Consider the following 26,561-nt stretch of genomic DNA (forward strand, 5'->3'; position numbering starts at 1 on the left):
ATTGGCCATTTAGTGTTATCTATGTCCCTAGAACTGTAATACTTCTGAATTACAGAATACCATCTTATTGCCTCAATTTTCATGAAAATAAAAAATGTTGCTTAAATACCATGATAATTATAGCAGGGAATTGAAAAAAAAATTAATTAAATGTAACAATCATTAATTATTATTCCATTTTAGATGATTATGTTGAAATCAATGATAAAAAATGACACTTAAGCCTTCATATGATTTTTAGTAATGACCAATTTTTTTCCTTCTTAAAGAAAGTTGTTGTATATTTGGAAATTAAGAATTCAGCTGTGCATCTACAAATCTAACATTCAAGAGTGTTTCAATCAAATAAAAGGCTTTTTGTAGTTGATTACTATTCATAAATTTGGTCACTTTTTAATCAAATCAAATTTATTTTATTTGTAATATAAAATAGTTTATTAAATAAGGCAATAGACTATCCAAAATGCAATGTATCATTTTCACAAATGATGTAAAAGTAGAAATTGTGCACCAGCTTATATAGATAAGATGCCACTTGAAAGTGAGTCACATTCCAGGCTTAGCTAAATCTGCTATTAGAACAATATAAAAAATAGCTTAGAAATGAAAAAGAACATCTTCTGAAACTGCACAATTATTTAAATGGTAATAAAAGATCTTAGGAATACATAAGCAAGGCATCAAACTATAAAGATGCAACATTTCTGGTGCAGCAGGCTCTTCTATTTCGAGGACTTCATTCCTAGTGCAGAGGGCATTAGCCTTGTGTTTAAATCACGTCATCACATCTTAACCTCTGAATGCTGCAGGCAGCCCCTTGAGATGATCCAGAGCCACCGTAGAGGAGATTGCAGAGGGCATGCCAAGGTAAGGTATATATAATCAGCTGGGTATTTTATACAAAAAGTGTGTGCATTTATACAGCTATGACAACTTTCCAAATCATAGGCATTCTGAATTACTACTGATAACAGAGGACTTTAACCTAGTTACCCTTACTGACTGTCTATGCAGCCTAGACTATCTTACTTCATAGATGAGACTTACAAAAGTTATGACTTTAAGCCTAAAAGCAATGATTGGCTTGGCAATGATTGTTTAAAATGTAAGATTATTTTTATAAACCTTGAAGACCTAACTGCAATTTGAACATAAAGAACACAGAATGTGTGGAAGGTATAATATATTGAATTCCTAGTGATTATTTTGAATTACTATTAAAAGGAATAATATGATCTCCAAATACAGAAAGAACTAGTGTTGCCCAACACTCAAATGCAAGCAACACATGTATTTGTATAACATAGAACGTTGTTTCCTACTCAGGGAGCCTTTAGACTTTAATTGTTTTGATTTTTATTTAGCCATTTACTTATTTATTAGTAAAATGAAATGTATTAAGAAACTCTTCCACTACTAAATGTAATGCCCTAGGAAATAGACTCCAAAAATTCACTGACCTTGTCATAACCTAAAATGTTCACTGCAAAACTATTCAATTCAAAGCAGAACAGCACTTGCAATGTCACAGTGCTACTAATAGGAATTTTAGGTAACTGTCACTTTAAAAGTAGCCATCAACTCTGCCTAAATATACATTATTTTTATATGAAAACCCTGGTATATTCTTTCAACATATATTTCGAAGAGACATAATATAGTGAATAAGCTTTAAAAGCAACTACATTTTCCTGTTATGCTACTGTGAAACGAAATTGTAGTCATTAGTAAAATAAATAAATAAAATTGGTTATATGCTAGAGTGACCTTGATATTGATTTTTTAAAAAAATTCTTATAAACTGTGTGATACCAAAACAACTACTGTTTCAAACCTCACCTCCATGAAGAAACTATATTCCATTTTACAGTAAAAGAAAGAGCATATTGCCAAGAACACTTTAGTAACTGGGATTTTAATGGAGGTAGAAACATGATATTATAGTAATACAACTACTTAAAATTTGAGGTACACTGATTCTCTTAAATTCATCCTAAGCTTCATGGAATTTTGAATAAATGGGTGTTCTATGAAAAAGTATCTCCACCTTGAAATATTAATAATTATATTAAAGATGGCTGAAATAAAAAATCATACTATGTTTGTTTAGTCACAGATTTTGACTGTTTTTTTTTAATATATGCACTTGTTTTCCACACTTTGGAAACCTATGTTTTCTAACTAAATACTAGTATATTTTTAAGATGCTGTCTTTAAGCTTGAGGCAATCTCAAGGTGGTTTTTAGTTCCTGAGATTTTTAACTGAGAAAAGTTCCAATTAGTTTCAATTTTGTTGATGGTATTCATGATGTAGTGTCGAACGTAATATAATTTTTTGGAGGATTTTGGTGACATGATTCCTCAGGATTTAGACAAAGACCAATCTGTGCAGTGTTGTATACCACCATCTCAATGTGCCATGGTCTATCAATGCTAACATATTGAAAACAGAAGTGAAGCCTCAGTCCCTTTTATGTTTGTCTCTGTCATGTAGAACACACAGTTCAAATCCTCGGCAGTATCTTGTTGTCTGACTAGTTGAACATTTAGGGTATATCATTATAATAACTTGTGACAACAGTTATGGGTCATGGTAAGGAAATTAATGGTTGTATTGAATTCAAATCCTGACAGGTAAAATCATATCTGGAATATTATGTTTAATCATTGTACCTACATTTTCACAGAAATTGGAGTATACCCATAGGACAATGACCGGGACAGTGAAAATAACATACAGAACACATTAGAAGAAATGATCAGATTTAACTTTCCAATTTATAAAGAGAAGAGTTGGTTTAAGATATTGAACACATTATCCTGGGGTTGACACTTAAACTGAGTCTAGAAAGCACAAGAAACAACTAAGATCAGAGAATAATGTTACTAGGAAATTCAGTACGAGATGGAATTCCCTGAGAACTATAGCTGTCTGAAATTAGAATGTTTTCCAATTGTTAGATGCCTGAAAAAAGGCGGGCAGGGAGGTGAAACAACCTGCTTGAGAAATTGTTGAAGATTCATGACCAGAGTACAGAATTGAATGATGAAACCCTATAGATTCCCATAATTTTGAAAGTCTGTGAATTTAAAATATTTCCTCATGATAAACTATTTTCAAAATGCCTCAATGTTCCAATGTTCAAGACAGGAACCCAGTACATTAAACTGTACAAAATTGCCAGTTTTGTAGGTCCAAAATTGTTGAGTCACAGCAATTTCATGTGGTTACCTTAACATTTATAGCTCTCTAATATCTGCAAGAGGATAGAAATGAGGAGGGGAAAATGCATCTCCTTAGTACTTGCTCTGCTAGTACTGTTGTTAATACAATTCAGGAGGTTATATTTATTTCATAATTAGTCAGATTAACCATAAAATATAAAAGCAAATAATGCTAATTTCCAATACTCCAAATTCCCTATACCTTGTTTGATTTCCCATACCTTGCTGGTCCAATAGAGAAACAAACAATAACCAAATCAAATATCCAACAAAAATCAGATAAGTTAATAATTGCCAAGTTCTGAAAACTGGAGAATACTAAGGACGTTATGCTGCATTTTTATGGCTGCTAGTTTTATGTAATTGCAAGCAGATTATTGCAAATGAACTTATACAAATGCTATGATATAGATAATTATGTATAAAGAAACTTGAAGCCAAATAAAAGTAAAAATTGGGAGAAAAAATGGGAGAAAACTGGTACTAGTTACGATAACCCTGTAAACATGAGTTAGGACATGTACAGTCAATGCTTATTGTCACTAAGTCTTTAAATAACCCTAAGCAATTCATGAAATCTCTCATAACCTTGAATTAGTTCATCTGTACCATGAGTGAATTGGATTAATTGTACTGTAGATACATTTCAAAATCTTAAATTCTATTGCTGTTTGATAAGATTTTAAATGTAAAATTAGGAAGTGCCATGTAAGAAGAAATTTTAATAGGGTAATCAATATTTTTTCATGATTAAGTTATAATACTTATAACCAAATTATTATTAACATATAGTCCTTGTGAGGAAAGTACTTACATAATGCTGTTTTTATTTTTATTCCTGTATTTTGGTTGAAGTCATTGCATAGACTTGGTTTGAAGATTAGACTGGTCTCTTGTTGGGTCTTTTACCTTAGAGAGTTTGGGAATACTTCCGTCAGGGTTTGAAGGGAACTAACTGACTTTGATCCTAGCTGCTGTGCTCTAGAGACCCTTCCCTGTTGTTGGTGTGCTCGCCTGTTTCCCATGGGCTGCTTCAGCCAGTAACTGAAAAAATTGGGAAATTGAAGTAGGTTCATTGCTGGAAGATACGTGACTTCTTTGAGTGTGGCTCTGGCTTAAAGAATACCACATGGTTTTGCCAAAGTGTCTCCAACTGCTCTGCATTTTGAGAGAGTTTCACCTGACTGTTCTTCCTTTAATTTTTCCTTCACTCAGGGTAGAAACTGCCTTCAAATTTGGCAGTCAACCTCTATTGTCCCCCACCTCCTTAACTGACACATGTTTCCACTGATAATTTTTTTAACACATGTAATCCTTTCTTGCTTCTTGCTTCTTGAAAAACCTGGAATAAGAGAGCACTTAAATCTTTCATATTTTATTTAGTTTACTTATCTGTAAGTTGAAGATAATACTTAACTAACCTGGTTATTATTAAGTTAAAGAATATCACATGAAAATTGAGCATCCTTCTTACATAATGCTAGCATTTACTAGTATGGTGTAGCCAATCTAGGAAAGTCATTGACAATATTTTGGGGTCTCATTATCCTTGTTCAAATTGTTCCTGCAACCTAAATTGCCTTCTTATCTATATATCTCTGTTTCTCACATTTCTTATTAGAATCCTCATTAAGCCACCTCTTTCACAGAACTTTGAAATAGTTGTAATTTTTCCCTCTTCAGGACTACTATTGCACTTAAAATATTTTGCCTTGCACAATCATCATGCCGCATTCTTATGTATAAGTATTATGGGTCCAAGGTCACTCTTGTACATATTTTTTGTATTTCTGAAATCTGGTACTCAGGATACTCAATAATTATCAGTAAATAATACAAATAAGAATTTAAAAAAAGTTGGTTTACAAATATTCAGGAGTCATATTAAATAGAAATTTGCCAAATAAAAACTTCAATGTTATTTTTATTGTTTTTGTTGTTGTTAAGTGTAATGAAGTTATTTATAGATTCAAAGAAGGGAATCACAGAATAGGTCATGTGTTTAATGTTTATTGCAGTGGATACTCTTTGGAAAAGATCTTGAGAGTGAAGTTTAAGATCAGTGCTGCAATTGGATTTTTTTTACCGAAAAATTACAGTTGCCCATACTTCTTATTATAACTTACTAAACATGCATCCTGTTTCCCTGGAAGCAGTCACTTCATTATTTTCTAGCATTAATAACTAATGTGTATGCTAATTTGTGCTATGAAACTGGTGAGAAAGACATTTGAGTCTCAGGAAATAATGACCTTTCCTGTTTTTAACTAAGATCAGTAACTCTAATGCTGGGAAATCAACTGAATGGCACTAGGAACAATTAAGCAATGAATATCTAATGGAGCCCTGGGACCTGGAGTGGTCTGATAAATGACATCTGTCTTTTAAATAATACCAATATTACTAAAATTAAATTGATAAATATGCCAATTAAAATATATTGTATTATTCACTGCAAGGAGATTATTATGAAGACTGTTAGGCATAGGCATACAATGGTAGGATTCAGAGGTTGGGTACTTGTTTTAAACATGATAATTTTATTATTTGAATTGACGTGTATTCCTACACTATCAAACATAAAGGAATGAAAATACAAAACATATTCCATAGCTAATCCTAAATGACACTGTCTCAGATTATCTGTTGTCTTATTCCCTCCCTTAGTGCAGGTAATCGAGTATTTGAATTTGAAACTGCAAATTTATCTCATTGTTTCATTATAGATAATAAAAGTGACCTATGTGAGGATATTAGATTACTGATTTTACTTAGTATTCACCTTATGCTTAGAAGGTGTGAAATTGTTTACTCGTTCAAATTAAGTCATTATCCAGTTATGTAACAAATAGACTTTTGCTTAAAAAGCTTAATTAACCAGGTGCAGAGAGAAAGAAGCAGCTCCATCAAATGCTTCATGAGACCCTTTCTACTGCTGTTCTTTATTTTTATGTCTCATTAACAGCAGAATTAATTATCACAAACTGTACATAGAGGGCAAATTAGAAGAAATTAAGTGTTCTGCATAATCTTCTTAAAAATATCTTAAATACAAAAGGAGTTGGGGAGTTTTGCTGTTTTTTTTCCTTTAATGAACAATAGCCTGGCATAAATTTGAACCTTCTCATCACTTATTGAAGGGTATAGGGCAAACACTAGACACTAGTTTATATATATTATTCATCAATAATATATTATATAAACATCTATACATATTAATACAGATATGCAGACCATGGCTCAAGCAACAGAAATTCATTTCCTCAAAATTTTTGGCTCTAGAAGTCCAAGATTACAGTGTCAGCAGATTCATTTCCTGAGATCTTGCCTTGCAGATGACTCTTTTTTTTATTACAATTTTTTTTCATTTTTTTATTAGTTACACATGACAGTACAATGATCTTGACATTTCATACATTTGAATCAAATGGGGTATAATTTCTTATTCTTCTGATTGTATGGGTTGCAGAATCACATTGTTATACATAAAGCAATAATAATGTCTATTTTATTCTGCTGTCCTTCCTTTCCCCCTTTTCCCTCCCATCACTTTTCTCTACCCAATCTAATGTGACACACTTCTTTTTTCTCCCCTCACAACATCATACATGTATTCTGTATAATGATGAGGGTCTCCTTCTATCTTCCATGCAATTCCCCTTCTCCCTCCTTTCCCCTCCCACCTCTCTTTCCTAACAAAGCAATTGGTCAGGGTTTTATTTTTTTCAATTAATTAATTTTTTTATTGGTTGTTCAAAACATTACAAAGCTCTTGACATATCATATTTCATACATTAGATTCAAGTGGGTTATGAACTCCCATTTTTACCCCAAATACAGATTGCAGAATCACATCGGTTACACATCCACATTTTTACATAATGCCCTATTAGTAACTGTTGTATTCTGCTACCTTTCCTATCCTCTACTATCCTACCTCCCCTCCCCTCCCATCTTCTCTCTCTACCCCATCTACTGTAATTCATTTCTCTCCTTGTTTATTTTCCCATTCCCCTCACAACCTCTTATATGTAATTTTGTATAACAATGAGGGTCTCCCTCCATTTCCATGCAATTTCCCTTTTCTCTCCCTTTCCCTCCCACCTCATGTCTCTGTTTAATGTTAATCTTTTCTTCCTGCTCTTGCTCCCTGTTAGGATGTGGGGAAAAGGGTACTCTTGTACATTGCTGGTGGGACTGCAAATTGGTGCGGGCAATTTGGAAAGCAGTATGGAGATTTCTGGGAAAGCTGGGAATGGAGCCACCATTTGACCCAGCTATTGCACTTCTCGGACTATTCCCTGAAGACTTTAAAAGAACATACTACAGGGATACTGCCACATCGATGTTCATAGTAGCACAATTCACAATAGCTAGACTGTGGAATCAACCCAGATTCCCTTCAATAGATGAATGGATAAAAAAAATGTGGCATTTATACACCATGGAGTATTATGCAGCACTAAAAAAGACAAAATCAGGGAATTGGCAGGGAAATGCATGGCACTAGAGCAGATTATGCTTAGTGAAGCTAGCCAATCCCTAAAAAACAAATACCAAATGTCTTCTTTGCAGATGACTCTTGCTCACTGTGTCTTCACATGATTACTCTTTGTGCTAAGTGTGGTCTGTGTCCTATTCAAGGAGATTTTGTATTTGTTCTAATTATTAACGTGAATCATCCACTTATTTGTAGTACTTTGTAATACATCGTCATTAAAATGAAAAAAAAAACAGAAGATCTATACTTAGAGAAAATATTCACAAAATACATACTTGACAATGGACTTGTATTTAAAACACAAAAATAATTTATATTCAACAAAAAAATGACACTGTTAAAAAATTGGAAAGAAAAAACAATGGGCAAAACATCTGAATGGACATCTCACCAGAGAAGATATACAAATAGCAATAAAGGCAGTGAAAAGGTGTTCCAGGCCTCATATCATCAGAAAATTGAAATCTACAATGATGAAGCACAAATACACACTTCTTAAAATGGCTAAAATCTGATGTAGATGAACAAGAACTCCCATTCACTGCTATTAGACATACAAAATGTTTTAGCCATTTTGGAAAAGAGTTCAGCAGTGTTTTACAAAGCTAAACATAGATTTCCCATACAATTCAGTGATCATATTTCTAAATATTTATTCACATGAATGGAAATATATATGTCCATGCAAAAACCTGCACACCGCTATTTACAGAAGCTTTTTTTAATTGTCAAAATAAGTAGAAACCAAAATGAACTTCAATAGTTGAATATATAAACAAATGGTGGTGTATTCATATAATGTAATCTAATTGTGTGATTAAAAGAAATGTGCTATTATGATACAAAGAGACATGGTTGAAAGTTACATGCATTTAGTGAAATGATAAAACTATTCTAAAGAAGGTGCTTATTGTATAATTTCAATTATATGTCATTCTAGATAAGACAGAATTATAGAGACAGTAATGGGATCAGTGTTTCTCAGGGGCTTAAGGGAAATGAGGGTTTCACAAATAGTGCAGGGCATTTATAGGTCAATGAAGCTATCCAGCATGACACTGTAATATGACTTCATGCACTTTTCAGAACCCATTGACTTTACAAAATAAAGGGTTTACAAATACCTACACAAAATTAAACTATGGGCATTAATTAATAATTTTAAGTAAAATTTAGTCCAGCCATTGAAACTAATTCCCACACTAATGTTCAATGTTAATATTAAGGAAACTGTGTGAGAAGAGATTATATGAGAATTTTTCATATTTTCTTTGTAAGTTTTCTAAAGAATGTCTATTAAAATATTTGAGTAAAAACTACATTGATATAGTCTTTATTATTTATCCAATGATAAAATTTCTCAATTGAATTATAGATTTTATATAGACCTATAACTATATAGGTATATATAATATTCATATATAATATATTGTATAAACATCTATACATATTAATATAAATTATTTATTGTACATGAGATTCTTATAACTTATGAGTTGTAATGGAATAGAACATTGAAAAATCACCCACACAATATCCTCCTAAAATTTATTATAATTGTTCTTACTAGCAAAAGACTAGTTAGAATCATTAATGCTAAGAATGACATACTACAAAATGCAAAAGTAATGTTCTACTAAAAGAATTGCAATAATTATTTTCATTTTTGAAATTGTCCAGGCATTTCTAAACATATGCTTGTTAATCTGGATTAAAATTTATATTTAATTTATATTAAAAGTTTATTTGTAGTGCTTCTTGTTTTGGAGTGACAACTCACAGTTTTAGTATTTCTTATTTAAAATTTGGGAATCAGAAGAGCTTCTAAATATTTCATTTTGTAATCAATGAGAAAATTGTGTTTTTTGATAGTAGAAAGAATAATAGTATTGCCATATAATTCCCTTTTTGTAAATAAGTTTAATTTTATTATGAAAATCTAGCATGCATTATTTAAAGAAATATCATAAAATTTACTTCTGAGGTTTAAAAATATTATGTTCTTATTGCTTTAAGCCTATTGCCCATGTTTTAAGACTTTCATGTATATTTTCAAAAAATTAATATAAATAATCTAATTTTGAAAAACTGAGCAAAATTTTGAAAGTCCAAAATTTATTAGGGGATATTTTATGTTGATATTTAATACTTTGAAAATTTAATTCTTACTTTATAAGATGGCTAAGTTGTCTGTGTACTTATGTCTATCTTCCTACTATCAATATACTTGTAAACTTTTAAAGAATATCATAGAGACAAAATTATATGACGTAAGATTGAAGTTCTAACAATTCAAACTCAAGTTTTTCCATCATTAAAAAAAATATTTGTTAATTGATGCTTAAAATTATTCTAATGCCATAAATTTAATTCATAGTTAATTCATGCTTTCTGTTTTAGTTATAGAATTGATTACTTATAACTCTTCAAGATTTCAAAAGCATATTATGTCAATGACATTATATTTTAAAGAACAGAGCCATCATTTGTTCTAAAAAAGTGTTTTTTAAATTCATGAAAATAATTTACATTTAATTGAATTAAGACATCAATAAAATATATGATTAAAATATCAGTAGTTTTTAGAATTTCTCATAAAAGAAAATTGATATATGTGCATATCCATGTTTATTGCAGCAAGAATCACAGGAGTCAGTTTATGGAACCAAGCTAGGTATCCATCAATAGAAGAATGGAAAACAATACTGTTTCCCATACATATTCCATGAAGTTGTATTCAACCATAAAGATTAATGGCATGCCATTAGCAGAAAAAAATTGATGGAACAGGAAAGGCATCATGTTAAGTGAAATAAGCTGGCTCAGAAATGCAAGGATCACATATTTTCTCTCCTAAGTGGAAGCCAGATAGAAAAAAAAAGTGTATGTGGAGGGAAACCAGTGGAGTAGAGGAATAGGATCAAAGGGTGGGGAGAGGAATTAAATTGGTCAAATTATGTTTTGTGCATGTGAAAAATGCCACAAGGAGACCCACTATTTTGTATATGGTTATACACTAATAAAAATATTTTAATAAAAAAATTTACCCATTCAGAAAGAGGAATAGACTTATACCACCCTGCCGGTAACACATGAACATTTAACCAGAGAGACATTTGTTGTTTTAAAAAGACAACAAATTAGATGAAGCAGGAAAATGCGCTCTCTCTCTCTCTCTCTCTCTCTCTCTCTCTCTCTCTCTCCCTCCCTCCCTCCTTTCTCTCTCTCTTTACATAAAATGTGATTTTTTAAAAAAAACTCAATATCATTTGTTCATATTTGATTTTAAACAACAAATATTTCTGGAGGCTTTATTTAATGAATGATCTTTTCTAGAATTCTAGATATTGTTCAGTGAAAAACAGTAGACACTGTATATCTTTTAAGCTTGATAGATTTTGTTCTTAAAACATTTCTTGAATACTCAGCAGAAAAGTAAGATAAAGTGACTAAAGTTATACTACTTATCACTTAGGTATGAGCCCAACTGATTACAGGGTCATTTCCAAAGAACTATCATTCATAAATTAGTTTTGTAAAGTGGTACTTCTTTATTACTAAAAGCACTAATTACTCATCTGAAAGTAATAATACTTTGCATTTGTGAAATACTTTATGCTCTTCAAAGTGATTTTGCATGCATTATCTCATTTGATGCTGAAGGAGGGAGTCTGTTCATTGAGCTGTCCAGATGGAGTGGGGAAATCAGAGTACTCAGCCATGACTAATGTCCCCTCAATCCAAGGTGAATATATAAGTGGTGGAGTTCTATCTATAATAAGGGAATAAAAAACAACATCCTCTGTTTTATTAGATTAAAAGTTATGGGAATGGGCCCACTGCCCTCTCAAGGCCCTCGTCATGATCCTTTCTTCCCATGTTAGTTACTGTCAGAACAGAACTCACCTACTTTATTACAATAGATCAGATCCATTATTCTTTATTTTATTCTTATTTAAGTATTGAGAGGCAAACACACCAAATAGTGAAATTGATTATTTAAATCTAAAGCCTTTACTGAAGCATAATTCCCAACCTAGTAGAAAAAAGGACTATAATTATTGGACATTTTCATAGATCATAAGCTAATTCTTGAAGTATTTTCTGTAATGCTAAGTAGTAATTTGGGTTTTTTTTTTTTATGTAGCTAAGAAAAACTCTTCTACCCGAAAAAAAATGGATTTCATTTTAAATATGCATCAAATTTACTTCTTTATGTAAAGATTTGGTACATGCTGACCACTATTTCAATCTCTGATTTATTCTAACAAATAATGTGGCAAAATCTCAACAACAGGTAAGGGTTCTGTACTTGACTGAAGGATAATGTGTCTCTTGGGTCCTTTTGAATAAAACGAAGTAAAATCTCAGCCAAAAACCTTATGCGATTAAAGGTCTTAAAGTAACTTATTGACTGAATTTCCTCAGGCTCAATTTATTCAAACCAATATGCAAATCTTCTGTTTTTGTATCTTTGACAGATTCATATTAAATAACATTGGGAAATATTGTAGTTAGATTTTGTTTCCATTTTCTTTATTGGCCTTGCAATAAAGCAATGTGAAGACCTGGTTTCTCCAGCAACACTTTTGATTGTTTGCAACAATTTAACTGTTATTTCTCATTAGTCATTATTTCTTATTTTCTAAGCTCTGATTTAGAGCAATGCCATGAGTATTAATCTTCAGATACAATTCAGGTCCTTTCCACTGCAAGCTGCCCTCTGTAAGTACTCCTTTCACAGGCCCCCAGTGACGTCAGAGGTTTTGGAGGTCATTGATTCCATTATATCTATTTGTTGAATAAGTCCTTCACTCCTCCCCTCACCTCCATCCTGCTACCAAAGCATTAATTTGCTATAATCTGGAAAACTTTAGCAGAAATATTATCGGGCTTTGATCATTCTTTACAAAGTCTAGATTAAAATTAGAATTTGGGAGATGATGCAAAATAATAAATAGTTTGATTTTTTTCTCCACAAAGAAAAGGTATTGGCTAAATCACTATTATTTTATCTATTTTAGAAAGACAAAAATGATACCTGGAATGTAATATCACTCTCAAGTCATATAATAGCTGTTTCCGCATGATTGTTTCCAATCAAGAATCATGCCAGCAAAACCAGAAAATCCTCTAGAGAACTAGAGAAATCCAGCAACAAAAATAAAGTTGCCATGTGAACCATCAAAAGAGAAAAGATCTTAGTGTGCTTTTCATCAGTCTGGATCAGTGCTTTGTGGATTCAGGAACATGCAATAAAACTAAAACATTTGGAGAGAATAGAATCCCCGCTAAATGGGAATGAAGTCAACCTGATGTTTTCCTCTCCTTCCTCTACCCTCACATATGCCTCCCATAGGTAGTCTTCCTTAGAATTGACCATATGATGGACACTCAATGATATGACTCTTTGCTATCTCAGTCATTTTTTACACTTCTACATTCCTTTCTCAAATTTGATGGCATATACATAATTTGCATTAAAAGACAACTATTTATAAATATTTTAGCTACAGTAAAATTACTACCATATGCCAAGCAGTGTGGTATTCACTTTGACTGCATTATAGTCAATCCAAAGAGTCCCACAAAAGATATATTAATAATTTATCTTGAATAATGGTGGCTCACAGTAATTAATGAAAAGGAAGAAGTTAACTAGCTAGGAAATAGTGACAATAGAACTAAAATCCAGGTTTGTTTCATTCGATTGTGTGTACTGTTTCCTACATTTGTACTATATAACCTAGAAGCTTAAAGACTTTTAACGTAAACAGATATGGCCAACGTATGTGATAAACAACCATTTTTTAAGGGTAGCTGCCATCTCTAAAAATATGACAGCATATATTTTTTCATTGATACTGAGATATTTAATAGAATCAACTATATTAAGTGACACTTAAGTTAAAATTAAGGGTCATTAAGCCCTTGCTACTTGGCATTAAAAGATCCCCCCCACCAAGGTGAAAAATATAAACTTGTCTAATTCTAGGAAATTCTCTTTAATAACTACTAATAAGTCCATTTATATTTGTATAGCCAAGTTTTAGCAAATATACATTTAAAAACACACTTATACTTACTGAACAGACTGTAATTTTGTTCAAAATAATTTGTAAATTTTAATTTCAGTGGGTTAGAAATTCAGAAATAAATAACTTCAGACAAAATTACTTTAAAGCTTCTTTAAAGTTCTGTAGTACATTCAATGTGTGTGTGTGTGTGTGTGTGTGTGCGTGTGTGTGTGTGTGTGTGCTTGTGTGTTTCTATGAGACAGAGAACTTACTCCTACAGCTTTTTTTGGGTTTTATTAATAATTTCTTATCTGTATGATTTCTTATAAATCACTTTGTTATATTTGGTCTCTTCATACTATATTGATCTTTAATGAGATCTGACTACATACTTCCAATATGAAGAAATTTTAAATGATTTAAATTTTTAAGTTTAAATGAGTTTAAATGATCAAGATATAATAACAATGAAGAGCCAATTATTACAATTATAGAATATTTCACATAATTCTAAATATTACATAATGAATTCCATATCTGAAAATGTGATTTACTTAAATCACATAGAAAAGGGCATGGTGAAGAGTTATAAAATCTTTAACCTATGCTAACTTTAGTGTAGTTTACACACACACACACACACACACACACACACACAATAAAACCTATAATAGAACAAGTGGGATATTACATTACTTTATTAAGGAAAACAAAATGTTTATTATAAAGTTAATGAGGTCATGATTTGTTCAAAATATGAAATAATAAAAGATACATGAATTTTTTTGAAGTTCACTGAAAGGAACTTCAGTGAATGTAGTTTAGGCAGTTTTAACTATAAGAAGAATTTTGCTATAATGTACAGAATGTTTCAGAACTATTAGAATTTATTCTAAACTCAGCAAATACTTAGAATTATAAACTATTTCAAAAACATTTTCTCTTCTAAAATATTTAAATATACAAAATAATATTCTTGTATGTAACTTAGTCATATATTTCTAGGTCAGTAACTCTGACATTATAATACAATTTCTTAATTATTTAGGAATTGGCCATTAACTTTGAATAGTATGAATTTTGTTTTGTTCTTTACTCCCCTTTTGACATGCTAAAATTTAAAACAGATGCTAAAATTCAAAACACACAGGTCATTTGATGACTTTAATTACTATTATGTCATTTGAATCAATACTTATATTATCCATAGTGATTTATTCATTGTAATTATAAATCCATATTCTTTTTTTAACCAAAATTATTCTGCAAGGTTTGTTGATGCAGATTTAAACACTTAATTTTTTTATCATGAGAAATAATTTAAAGTGAAGAGAATTGAATTTTTATTTAATTTTAATTCAATCAATAACCGCCAGACATGTATTATGATATAAAACTATAGTTGAGACAATTTAGATGCTAGTTTAGTATCTTATGTGAGACATATATACAGTTGTTGAATAGAATGGATATTTAACTTTGGTTTTATAGTTAGAATTACTAAATTCAACAAAAATGCATGTCTAAATAGTGGTATCAAAATCTGTCCTCTTGTTTTAATATTTGGAAAAATTCTTATTCTGATAGTCATTGTATTTTGTAAGTATTAACTTGTTTATTGATTATTCTATTTTTCTCAAGAAAAATCTAAAGTATCATAGGATGATATTTATAATAATTTAGTTTTAATTGCAGCTTTGTATTTAAACCAACTAAAGAGATTCTTCTTCACAATTGCATTCTGAATTTTCTCTCATATATCCCTATGAAATCCTATGACATTCACATTCATGTTTGTTCACTTAATAAATATTTATTTATTACATAAATGTTTGTTACCTGCCTCCAGTGAGAATGTCAGTGGGATAGCCAAAAGATTTGTGTTTTCACTGTCTTCAAATAAAGGTGAGAGAGAGGAAAACAAAACTTTTAAATTAGAAATGGATCAATGATATAGTAGAAGTAACAGACTAAGCAAGATGACATATAGTCTATGATTTGGTAATAACTAAAAATTTTTATAAAAATTCATCCCCTGAGTAAATAAAATCATCTAAGGTCATTTTTTTGTACTCAGTAAATCAACTTTCTTACCATGAGCATGTTAAGTCACAGAGAAGGCCAAATTTGTTCTAGATGAGTGACCAGTGAAAATTAGGTAACACAATTTTTGAGAAGGAAATATTGTAGAATTAATAAAATGCATGAGGAAAGTTTTTGTAAGAAGCATAATTATGTAGCTTCAAGAAAAGATCTTATGAATATTAATTCTTGGATACTGCTTAGTATATTTGAAAACTTCTTGCTATACTATATTGTGATATTATAAACTGTTGCTAACAATTTCTCTCTGATTATAATTTGAGGTTTTACTTATCATTTATTTAATTTCATTAAGTTTATTGTTCATAAAGATATGTATTCTGCCATAAAACACAGCTATTGCTATGTTTTATATTTCTGAAGTTTTACCAATTTTTAAAACTGCTGATTCTAGGTGGCTATGATGTGAAATATTTAAAATAAAATAGATTAATATTATGAAGGTAGTTACTACCTACCCCCATTTAAACTTTTACTAACTTTTATTTATTCTTGTCCCAAAGTATGTGTTTACTTAAAACAAGATTTATTAAGCAATGTTCATCAATTAAAAACACCTGGAAATAAACAGATGCTAAAATTCAAAACACATAGAACATTTGATAACTTTAATTACTATTATGTCATTTGAATCAACATTTATATTATCCATAGTGATTTATTCATTATAATTATAAATCCATATTCTTTTTTTAACCAATATTATTTCACATTAATAGAATATCTTCCTTTTTTAGTTGGAAAAATTATGTGACAAATTTGAAAACAAGATAACTTATTTAAGTTCCATTTTTGCACAAACTAAAATGTAGTGGGACCACATAATACATTTTTTTAAATCTACATAACTTAAATTTAATATTTATGCAATTTTTCTTCTAATCTCATTTGTTCAGTCCATGTAGAAATGTACAAAGAGATCATTGAAAATTATTAATGGACTAAGTAAACATTCTTGATTAGTATATTTAGAGTTATTAACCATAATTCTCACTCAGATTACCTAATAGTGGAATAAGTATATTAACTTGAAATAAAGAAAAACATGCACCTTTGTAAAATATCCTTTTAAATTTCTAAAAAAAAAAGTCTAAAGACCATTTGACAATCACATAAAATGGCATCAATGAAATAAATTTATTACATGTATAAACATTATATAAAGTATATTATATATATAAACATTTTTTGAGGGTGTACCAGGGATTGAATTCAGAGGCTCTCTGCCACTGAGCCACATCTTCAGCCTTATTTTTCTATTTTACTTAGAGACAGGGTCCCACTAATTGCTTAGTGCCTTGCTTTTTCTGAGGCTGGCTTTGAAATCACCAAAGCCTCAGCCTCCAGGGCCACTGGGATTACAGGTGGGCATGACTGAGCCTGGCTATATAAACTTTTTTAAATGATCAATATTTTACTAATAGTATGGGTCATTGTTTCAGTTTATAAATCCCACACTGGTTTTGCATAATTTAATATATGTTATGCCAACCATATTTGCTTCTTCCTTTTATTCCTTAATATTAAACAATGTTCAGGCTGTTCTTAAACAATCTGCTTACTAGGATTAGCTTCCAATAGTATAATCAAATTGCCTCCTGTCCTTAATACTCAATATTTTGAGAAGAAAAATATTTTAACCTTATTTAAACACTGTACAATATGTACATGTACCAACATATCACATAGTAACTCATTATTCTCTACAGTTTTGTGCTTTTATTTTCCACTTAAAATTTTAATTCAAATTAAATTGAATTCAAATAATTGACAAATAAAATCAGTAGTAAATAGAATTTATATAAATTACCAGAAAATTTTATTCAATGTATAAGTATGAAATTGCCACAAACTATCTAATGCTGATATTCAGCTTATTTAAACCATCACTTGATAAGCAAATATAAAGACCTACTATTATTTTATTGAGTATAGATACAGAATTAAAATATTGATGGTTTTCAAAGACACTTCAAAATAAATGTAAAAGCCTGTAAATGATAATTCATCATTCAGAAATACATAAATACATACATTGAACAAATGTATAGTAACTAGATTAGGTGGACCCATTAGACATTGCTGATATTAAAGCCATTTGAATTACAAAAAATATATTATCAGGTGGTTCAATATAATACATTCTGTGAATGAAAGGTGCTGCTCTCAAATACATTAATTGATAACTTAGAAGTTATATATATTATGTAATATAACTTAGAAGTTACATACATTAGGTAATATATAACAGTATATATATATATATATATATATATATATATATATATATATATATATATTTAGGTATATAATCAATATTTAAGAAATTTGTTAAAATACTAATCTAAATATAAGTGATCAAACTGAAATGATCTTACACAGATCTAAGGTGTCTAACTTTATACAGATACACAAGTGTCTTGTACTGAATACAGATGGAATCTCAACAATTCTTGTTAATGAATATTCCCACTTTCAGTCATTGTATGGGAAGAAGTTTACTAGGCATATTGTGCTCATCCAAAGAAATAAAAATAACTTGCTTAGAGATAAATTTTCTTGTGTTATAGAGGCATCTAAGTGGAGGGGGAACTTATGTTGTTATTTTTATTAGATACAGTTATGAAATTCCATTGTAATGGTATATGTAAAAAACGTTCCTTTTTTCTAGTTGTTTATGATCAGAAAATTGATGTTTCTTTACTTCATTTTAGGAATTAATTTTTGTTCTGCAATAACAGTTTTTAAATTTTATTATTTTTAAATTTTTTTCTAATTAGAATAACAACTGATTATTTAAATTTAAAAAAATTAAAGTACTTGCATCAGTTACTTTGTTCTTGTCTGCTTTTCAGCAAATACAGCACTTTAACCAATTTTATTTGTAAGTATGACCAAAAATTTATATTTTTGAAGCCTCTCTTCGCTTTAAGACATCTTTTCACTGGTAGCTTCCCCTACCCCTTGCCAAAATGAATGAAAATATTTTCTAGGTCTCCAGATGCCAGTGGGAAATCACAGTCAAAATATTACAGAAAGAGACAGAAATGGAACCTCAAATGTGTCACAGAGACAATAGACCATTTAGACTGAGAAGATATTTCAATCCTTTTTTTTGCCATTATGACTCATTTTCTCTTTGGAGATAAGATTATTCTTGAATTCCTAACCTGAACTTAGAAATATATTAATAATGAATTTTTTTGATATATTAATTAATCTCATAGACAAAACTCTAAGTTATCATAGATATTATATCATCTCAACCTCTATTGTCTGTTCTCTGGTCATGCTTATTGTGGAAATTTGAAAACCATAGTAATTGCAGGGCTGGGCGAACACTTGCTTGGCCCTGAATTCAATCCCCAGTACTACAAAAGCAAAATGCAGTCAGTTGCAGAATACTGTCATTCACAGGAGAAGAGGTAGGCGACTCTCATGACTGGCATACTTATCTACAGAGGCAAAGAAAATATGATTTGTGAACATCAGAGACTTTTGCTTGTCTAATGATTTAAATTCTCATTATTTCATTCAGCAAACTGTGTTTAAAAGAAATTGTGAAAGATTTTAGGAGGCCCTTTAAAAACTTTAAAGTTGAAGGATTAGCTGGTTAAAATGTATAGAATTCTCCTTTCTTGGTAACTTATAGATTTTTCTCACAGTGGTTCATATTTTCCACTACCATACCACAAATTCATTAAGAAAACACTAGCCACAAAGTCAACAACATTACCCATCAACTATCATGAAATTTGGGGAAGATGGTAATCAAAATCAGTCCATATGAGAACTGTTGGCAAGTGTTTGTCTAGTCAATCAAAGCATCTCAAGTTTAATTTTGTTCTTCTTATTCATATGAGATTTTTTTCAAACATTGAATGTTGTATTCTAGTGTATGATTTTTACAATGTTTTGATTGTGAATGCAGACTTCAAAAGTAACAACTAATACCGTTAAGAACACTATATGATAACAAATGTATGAGTGTCTTTAATCAAAGCATAAAACACATGAATGACACACCATGTATCAGATATTATTCTTAGGACTTTATGTGCAATGCTTCATTTGATCCTCCTTTAGACATAAATAGGGAACAGGCAGAGAGATTAAGTAGTTTTTCTATCTCAAGGAATCTGATTCCAGAATCTATTGTTCTCTGTGCCTATTATAGAAACTAATTTTAACTTATGTAAAAAACTCATTGGTTTTTTCTGTCACCTATCCTTTTCACGATGACCATGGTGAGTGCAGTTTTCAAACCTGTTTGGTAACAAAGACAGAACATCTCACCTATTTAATGACCTTTTCAATATGTAAAACATCTAATGAATATTAGAAAAAAAACTTTGCAAACTTTATGAGATTTTATGCAAGCCTATATGTTAAGAAAAAGAGTTTTATTACTTATTTTAATAAAGGCAAAAGTTTGATTTCCACTAAAGAATATGGTGAATCTTCACTGTAAAAAGATAAATCAAAACAAAAAAAATATTTTGTAAAGAATATTGGTCTGAATTTAAAATTTTGCTTACTCATATTCAGGCTATGAGATATTATCGCAGAATATCTAGTTTCTACTTACCACAGAAATACCTGACTACCATATTTCCTATCAATACATAGACAATGGATAGATGATTGCAAAGGAAATGTATGCAAATGTGTGCATACATATTATGTCTTCAAAATCAAAGTTATTTTGTGATTATGATCTAGCTTCGGGAAAAATCAAGTTTAATTTTCTACTCATTCGGGCTTCCTGGTAAAATCCTGTAGTTTACTTGATCTCCCTCATTTTCTTCTGTCATATCTAGCTTTCTGGATGCCTTTCCAAGTTTTCTTTCCACCATTCTTGGGTCCCTTGCGGCAAGAGCAAGGATCTCTTTGTAGTTTCCTCCACCTTTTTTTACCTTTTACTCTTCCCTCCTTTTCCACAGGATACAGTTGTCTATAATGCTTTCACTTTTGGTTGAACCAATGACATTCTAGAACGTTGAGGAATCCTCTGTAAAACTGATGTCCTCAAAGATTGCTGTGTCCTTCTTTTGGTTGCTGTACGAGGAGTCCTTCTGAAGGTGAACTGAACTTACTAGCTACGTGTCCTGTAGTTTCTTCAGAGGTAAACTGGAATAAAGGAGCTTTCTAGGTCAGATTTCTGACATGAAACCGAGTGGGTAACGTGGGCTAATAAAATTGTTTAATAATGACACTGGTTCCAAGGACAGGAAGCTGATTATCAAAGGAAAGAAAATGGGTAGAGAGCACTTCTCCAACAACTGGTTGCTAACTCTTCAGAGGGAGGGAAGGATTTCATTTTTCAATACAAGCAATTACCCCTTGGGTAGTTCTCTTCCTGTTTGTGGTCAAGAAGGTAGGAACAAAAGAGGGTGTGTGTGTGTGTGTGTGTGTGTGTGTTGGGGGGTGTCTATAAAAATACAAGACACCCCCACTCCCATGGGCACCTGCCCTGGTCCCTGGATCATCTCCAAAGGAGTCTACTATCTCTCTTTCTCTGTCTTTTAAATAAAATTTGCTTTCTATGCTTGCCTTGGCATTTCTCAGGTGTTTAAAATTTAACCCCATGGGAATGAGGATCTGATCCTGATTTCCAAGACTAGTATCCTATGAGAAGAATTTAAAAAGAGTTCTTAATGATTTTTTGAAAAGTGTCTTTTCTATTCTCTCACATCACTCAACACAATTCTGACACCATATTCTCCAGTGGACAATGCTGTGCCCTATAATTCAATTCAGACAGTATCCACTTGGAGATAGTGGCAGATCCCATAGGTGAAGGGAACAATCTCCCAAAACTGACCTGCTGAGAGCCATACCCAAGTATAAATGATGCATGGCATTTTGGGTTGAAAGGTGACACTGCTCAGGGACTAGGGTGGCTCCCGGTTTAGGGTGGATCCTACTGGAATAGGCAGCTCCAGAATTAGGGTGTATCCTGCTGCCTCAGGCGCCCACTCTTTGGAGTTCCCATTGAGTTCTTGTGGGGTTCTGAGAGAATTGGTACACAGAGCCCGGTGGAGGCAGTGTAATTTTCTCAGAATGTGCATGTAGAGTGTCGGTGAGAGTTCGGGAATAAAGAGTTGCTGTTTGAATCTACAAGGCTTTGTGGTGGCTCGGTTATTTTGTGCCCAGTCAGACTGTGGCATTTGGTGGCCCGTGCTGGGAACGCCTGAAACGTGGAGGTAAGTGAAATTACTCACCCCTCAAGGAGAGCAAAAGAATGGGTGACCATTTAAAAAAACAATGTGTTCTTGTTTTGATTTATTTTGTTTTTATTTCAAATTGCCTGTTCCTAGAACTTTCTCTGGCAAACTGGGGAAAATGGTTGACTCAAAGTTTGAAGTTGTTCACCCCTGAGGAAGAGAAATTGTTAGAGGAAGGAGGCACCCCAGTGTCCAGACTGGCAGGACATCAGTAAGGGCAGTGAACCTAGGCAGAGAGGAATGAAGGGACAAGAGACACGAGGGATGAAAGCAAGACAGGAGTTCTGATCAAGCTGAAAATTTTTATTGTTCACACAGAGGTATTTATAAGCTGGGGATGGGGAAGCTCTTATCGGCAGTTGCTGGATGTAGGTTGTAAAACTGCCAGCTGCAGGATGTCTGCACAAGGCGAGATAACCACAGGATGTTTCAGGGAGATACATGGCTGCAGGATGTCTCACAGGCAGGATGTCTCCCAGGGGGCTGCTTCTTGTAAATGTCAGGCTATTCTTTGAAGGAGAATTTCTTTCTTGCCCCTGACATTTCCCCCTTTCTTATATAAAATATTTGACCATACCTTATTGGCCATGTTTTTAGGGGGTGATAGAGGCTCTGTTCCTCCAGGAGGTCTTAGAATATCTCCTGTTCTGAGCGAGCTTCTTCATTAGAAGATTTCATGGCCTTGGCATGTTTCTGGAGGAGACAGTTTTGAGGGAGAAGCATGCCAACTGCCATGCACCAGAGGGTGTCACTCAGAGGCCTTGGGTTTTGGGATCCATGGATCCATCCTCCTGCAGTCCTTCCTGCACCCTCTGTTATTTTGGCCCAACGTCCTCACTCCATGGGTGTGTCCTCCCCCAGGTGGAGGGGTCCATGGGAGGAGGGATAATTTAACCCTTATTACAAGGGCAGAAGATGGTTGGTCAGAGCTGTTACTTATAATTTTATATAAGAAAGAGAAATCTGTGGGGATGTAAACTTAAGAAATAAGCCTGTGAGAAGGGTGGAACATCCTTTTAAATGTTGGCAGCATGGTCTTCCACCTCCAGACGATGATAGTGGACCTGTATTGGCTTAGAGGTCAAAATATTAATCTGTTCTTTAATAAATTGTACCAGCCTGTTTATCATGCAGGGTCCTATGGACACCATTAAAAGTAAACCCAACAAAGGGTCTACTAGGGAAAGAAGGTAGGGTAGAAATCCATTAAGCCCAGTCCAGAGGAGATTTTCAAATAGTTCCATTCGTCTCTTTTCTAAATCTTTTTGAAGCTGCTTAATTTTAGTGTGTACTATGCCTGATTTATTGGCATAAATAAAAAAGCAACATCATTCCCGTAGGGCCAAGCAAATACCTACCTGGTTAGCTGTCAGCAAATCTAAGTCTCATCTGTTTTGAAGGACCACTTCTGCCAGGGAGTCTATTTGGTCCTGTAAATCTTTAAGGGTTCCTGATAGAGTTTGTACATCATTGATAAGTTGTTGAGACAGGTGACGGTAAGAGTGTATAGCCATGCCTAAGCCAGCTGTACCTGTGCCCACAGCAGTTGTTATTCCAGGCTGGCAAGGAGTGGTAAGGCCTGTATTACTTGCCTGTGTCTTTTGACTAAGGTGTCTAGGCTAGGAATGGGTAGAGGTTTGTCTCCTGGGATAATAGTTATATCAGGGAGTAATAAGGCAAGAACACAGCCACCGGTTCAATTCTCTGGAAGCCTGGGGAAGGCCAAGTTTCCTCCACACATAAGAACTGTGCCATTGGGGGGAGAAAGAGGTGGGGTGGGAGAGGAATAATTTTGTACTGTTGAGCAATTTCCAAAGGAAGTACCTCCAACATCAATATCATAGGTATTATTCTGCATCACACCTAAAAGACATGATGTAAAAGTGCCTATAGGCTGTACTTTAAAAGGAAATCCGGGTTGGCATGTATTATCATTGTCTATGATAGAATTAATAGGAACTGCCATAGGCATGATTGCCCCTGTTTTCATGCAGAGTCAGCAATCACCAGCAATGGTGGGGTTGGAATTATTAAGCAAGGAGAAGGTAGTTTCCAAAATAGCTAATGTATTGGTATCCAAATCTGGGAGCTGGGATTTAGGCAGCATTAAGGGATAATATGTGAGCTCAGGGATTTGGGGTTTCAAATGTTTGATTATCTGAAGATGCTTGACAGCATCAGTGGGTCCTCCACCATCAGAGACCCCAGTAGGGGCCTTAATGGGCCAGCAGGAGGGTTTACTGACAGTGCCTTGGCATCCAGCCGACTGTAGCTTGGTGTATTTGCCTTCTCCTCCCCGGTCAAAGAGAACGGGGGTATAATGAATAGTGGTCCCCCCTGCTGCACGAGTTTTAGTTAGGGTGGCTTCAAAAAATTGTTCTCCCTGATTGTTAACAAAAATTGAGGCCAATGCATAACAAGAAACATGCATCGCCTGGGTATGCGTGCAAGTTGCAGAACAATTTTGGAGAGCTTTACTTGTACTTGGGGGAATAATCTTTGGTTTGTTGACACATACCCATTTAGGCTGGTGAACTCCTCCGAGTTTATGGTATACCCTGGCACAGAGGTAAACCACCTTAGTCACACAGTCAGCAGTCTGGGTCCAACTAGTGGCAGCCTGAGTCCAAGATCCTCCCTTGCATTCACAGGGGGAGCCAAAAAGGTACTCCATGATGTTGGAAGGTGGAGGGCCAAGGCCTCCGTGTACAAACCTGTTCAACAGAAGTGCCTTAAGCAGGATCCTCACACAGATTGTTGGCTGCATATGAAAAAGAGGAAAATTTGTCCTCAGTGGGAGGGTCTTTGTCCCTGGGTTGAGGTAAGTCATTGACCTGTTTAACCAGGCATTCTGGTAACCATCTTGGGGCTGCTTGCTCTTGGTCCAAAACACAAGCTGAGGCTCATCCCCAAATAAGGACAGGATCTGGGCCTTTCCATTTATTTGTAAAGGGATCGTGCCACATAACAGGTGGGCGAACAGAATTGGACGAGGGATGCCAGTGTCTGTCTGCGGCTGAATGGCCTTCACTGTCTAGGGTAAGAAAATTAAGGGCAAATAATGCATGGTTAAGGTGATCCCTGGGAGTGGTAAATACAAGGGCGGAACCCTTAAGGAGGGTTAGCCAAGTCTTTAAGGTAAGGTGGGCACGTTCCACAATGCCTTGGCCCTGAGGGTTGTATGGAATTCCAGTAGTATGACAAATTAGCAAGGTAGCACAAAACTGTTTAAACTTGGCACTGGTATATGCAGGGCCATTATCTGTTTTAATATGTATTGGTTTACCCATTACGGAAATGTCTGAAACAAGATGAGAAAGGACATCTTTGGTAGCCTCTCCAGAATGTGGTGATGCAAAAATAAAGCCACTGAAGTTATCTATAGAAACGTGTATATACTTGGTTTTTTCAATTCAGGATAATGATTAACATCCATTTGCCAAATCTGATTGGGCAGTAATCCTCGGGGGTTAACTCTCAAGTGTGGAATGGGGAGGGAGACAGTGCAAGTAGGACATGCTTTTACTATTTCTCATGCCTGTTGCCTGGTAATTATACAAAGTAATCGAAGTCTCTGGGAATTTACATGGTGAAGATTGTGTAACTCCGTGGCCTTTTGAACGGAGCCAACAAAAATTGGAAAGATGGAATGAGTTGCCGCATCAGCTTGGGCATTACCTTGTGTTAGAGGGCCGGAAAGATCAGAGTGTGCCCTAATGTTTCCTAAAAAAAAAAAAAAAAAGGGTGTTGTCTGGCCTGGATTAGCTGCTGAAGCTGGTGAAACAGAAAGGCTGCATTGGAAGAAGCCTTATTGGCAGGTGAAATCTCCAGCAGGGGTACAGAGTGGGCAATGTAGGCACTGTCTGTATAAATATTAACAGGCTTTTCAAAAAAATGTTATAAAAACTTGTGTTATGGCAAACAATTCCACAAGCTGTGCTTACTGATAGACAGTATCAAAGGTGGTGGGCTGGTTATTGACAACAAAGGCCACACGGCCATTACCGGAATCATCTGTAAAGACAGTAAGGGGTTGAGGAATAGGAGACTTTTGAGTAATTTTGGGAAAAATGAATGGAAATAATTGGGCAAAATGTAAAAGGGGGTCATTGGGGAGGTGGTTATCAATTTTTCCCAAAAAGTCTGATAGGGAAATACCCCATTCATCCGCTGTCTGTAGTAAAAATTGGGTTTGGTCATTAGTATATGGAATTAAAATAGTATCAGGGTCTTTGCCAAAATGAGAAAGAAAGTGACCTTTGATAGTAATAGAAGCTACCTGAGCAGGATAAACAGTAATAACCTTGGAGGATGTGGTGGGTAAATGGACCCAAAGCAAGGGGCAGCCTTTATTTTTAAAATGTGGATCCCGCTGCCAAAATATTCCTGTGGGTGTATGAGTAAAATATTTAGTGTGTAAAATAACCAGAACCAGAAGAAGGTTATAAGAAATTTGTGTAACAAACTGTTGGGCAATGGCTTCTGTGA

The sequence above is a fragment of the Callospermophilus lateralis genome, chromosome 11 (genome assembly GCF_048772815.1).
Source record: "Callospermophilus lateralis isolate mCalLat2 chromosome 11, mCalLat2.hap1, whole genome shotgun sequence".
Lineage (NCBI taxonomy): Eukaryota > Metazoa > Chordata > Mammalia > Rodentia > Sciuridae > Callospermophilus > Callospermophilus lateralis.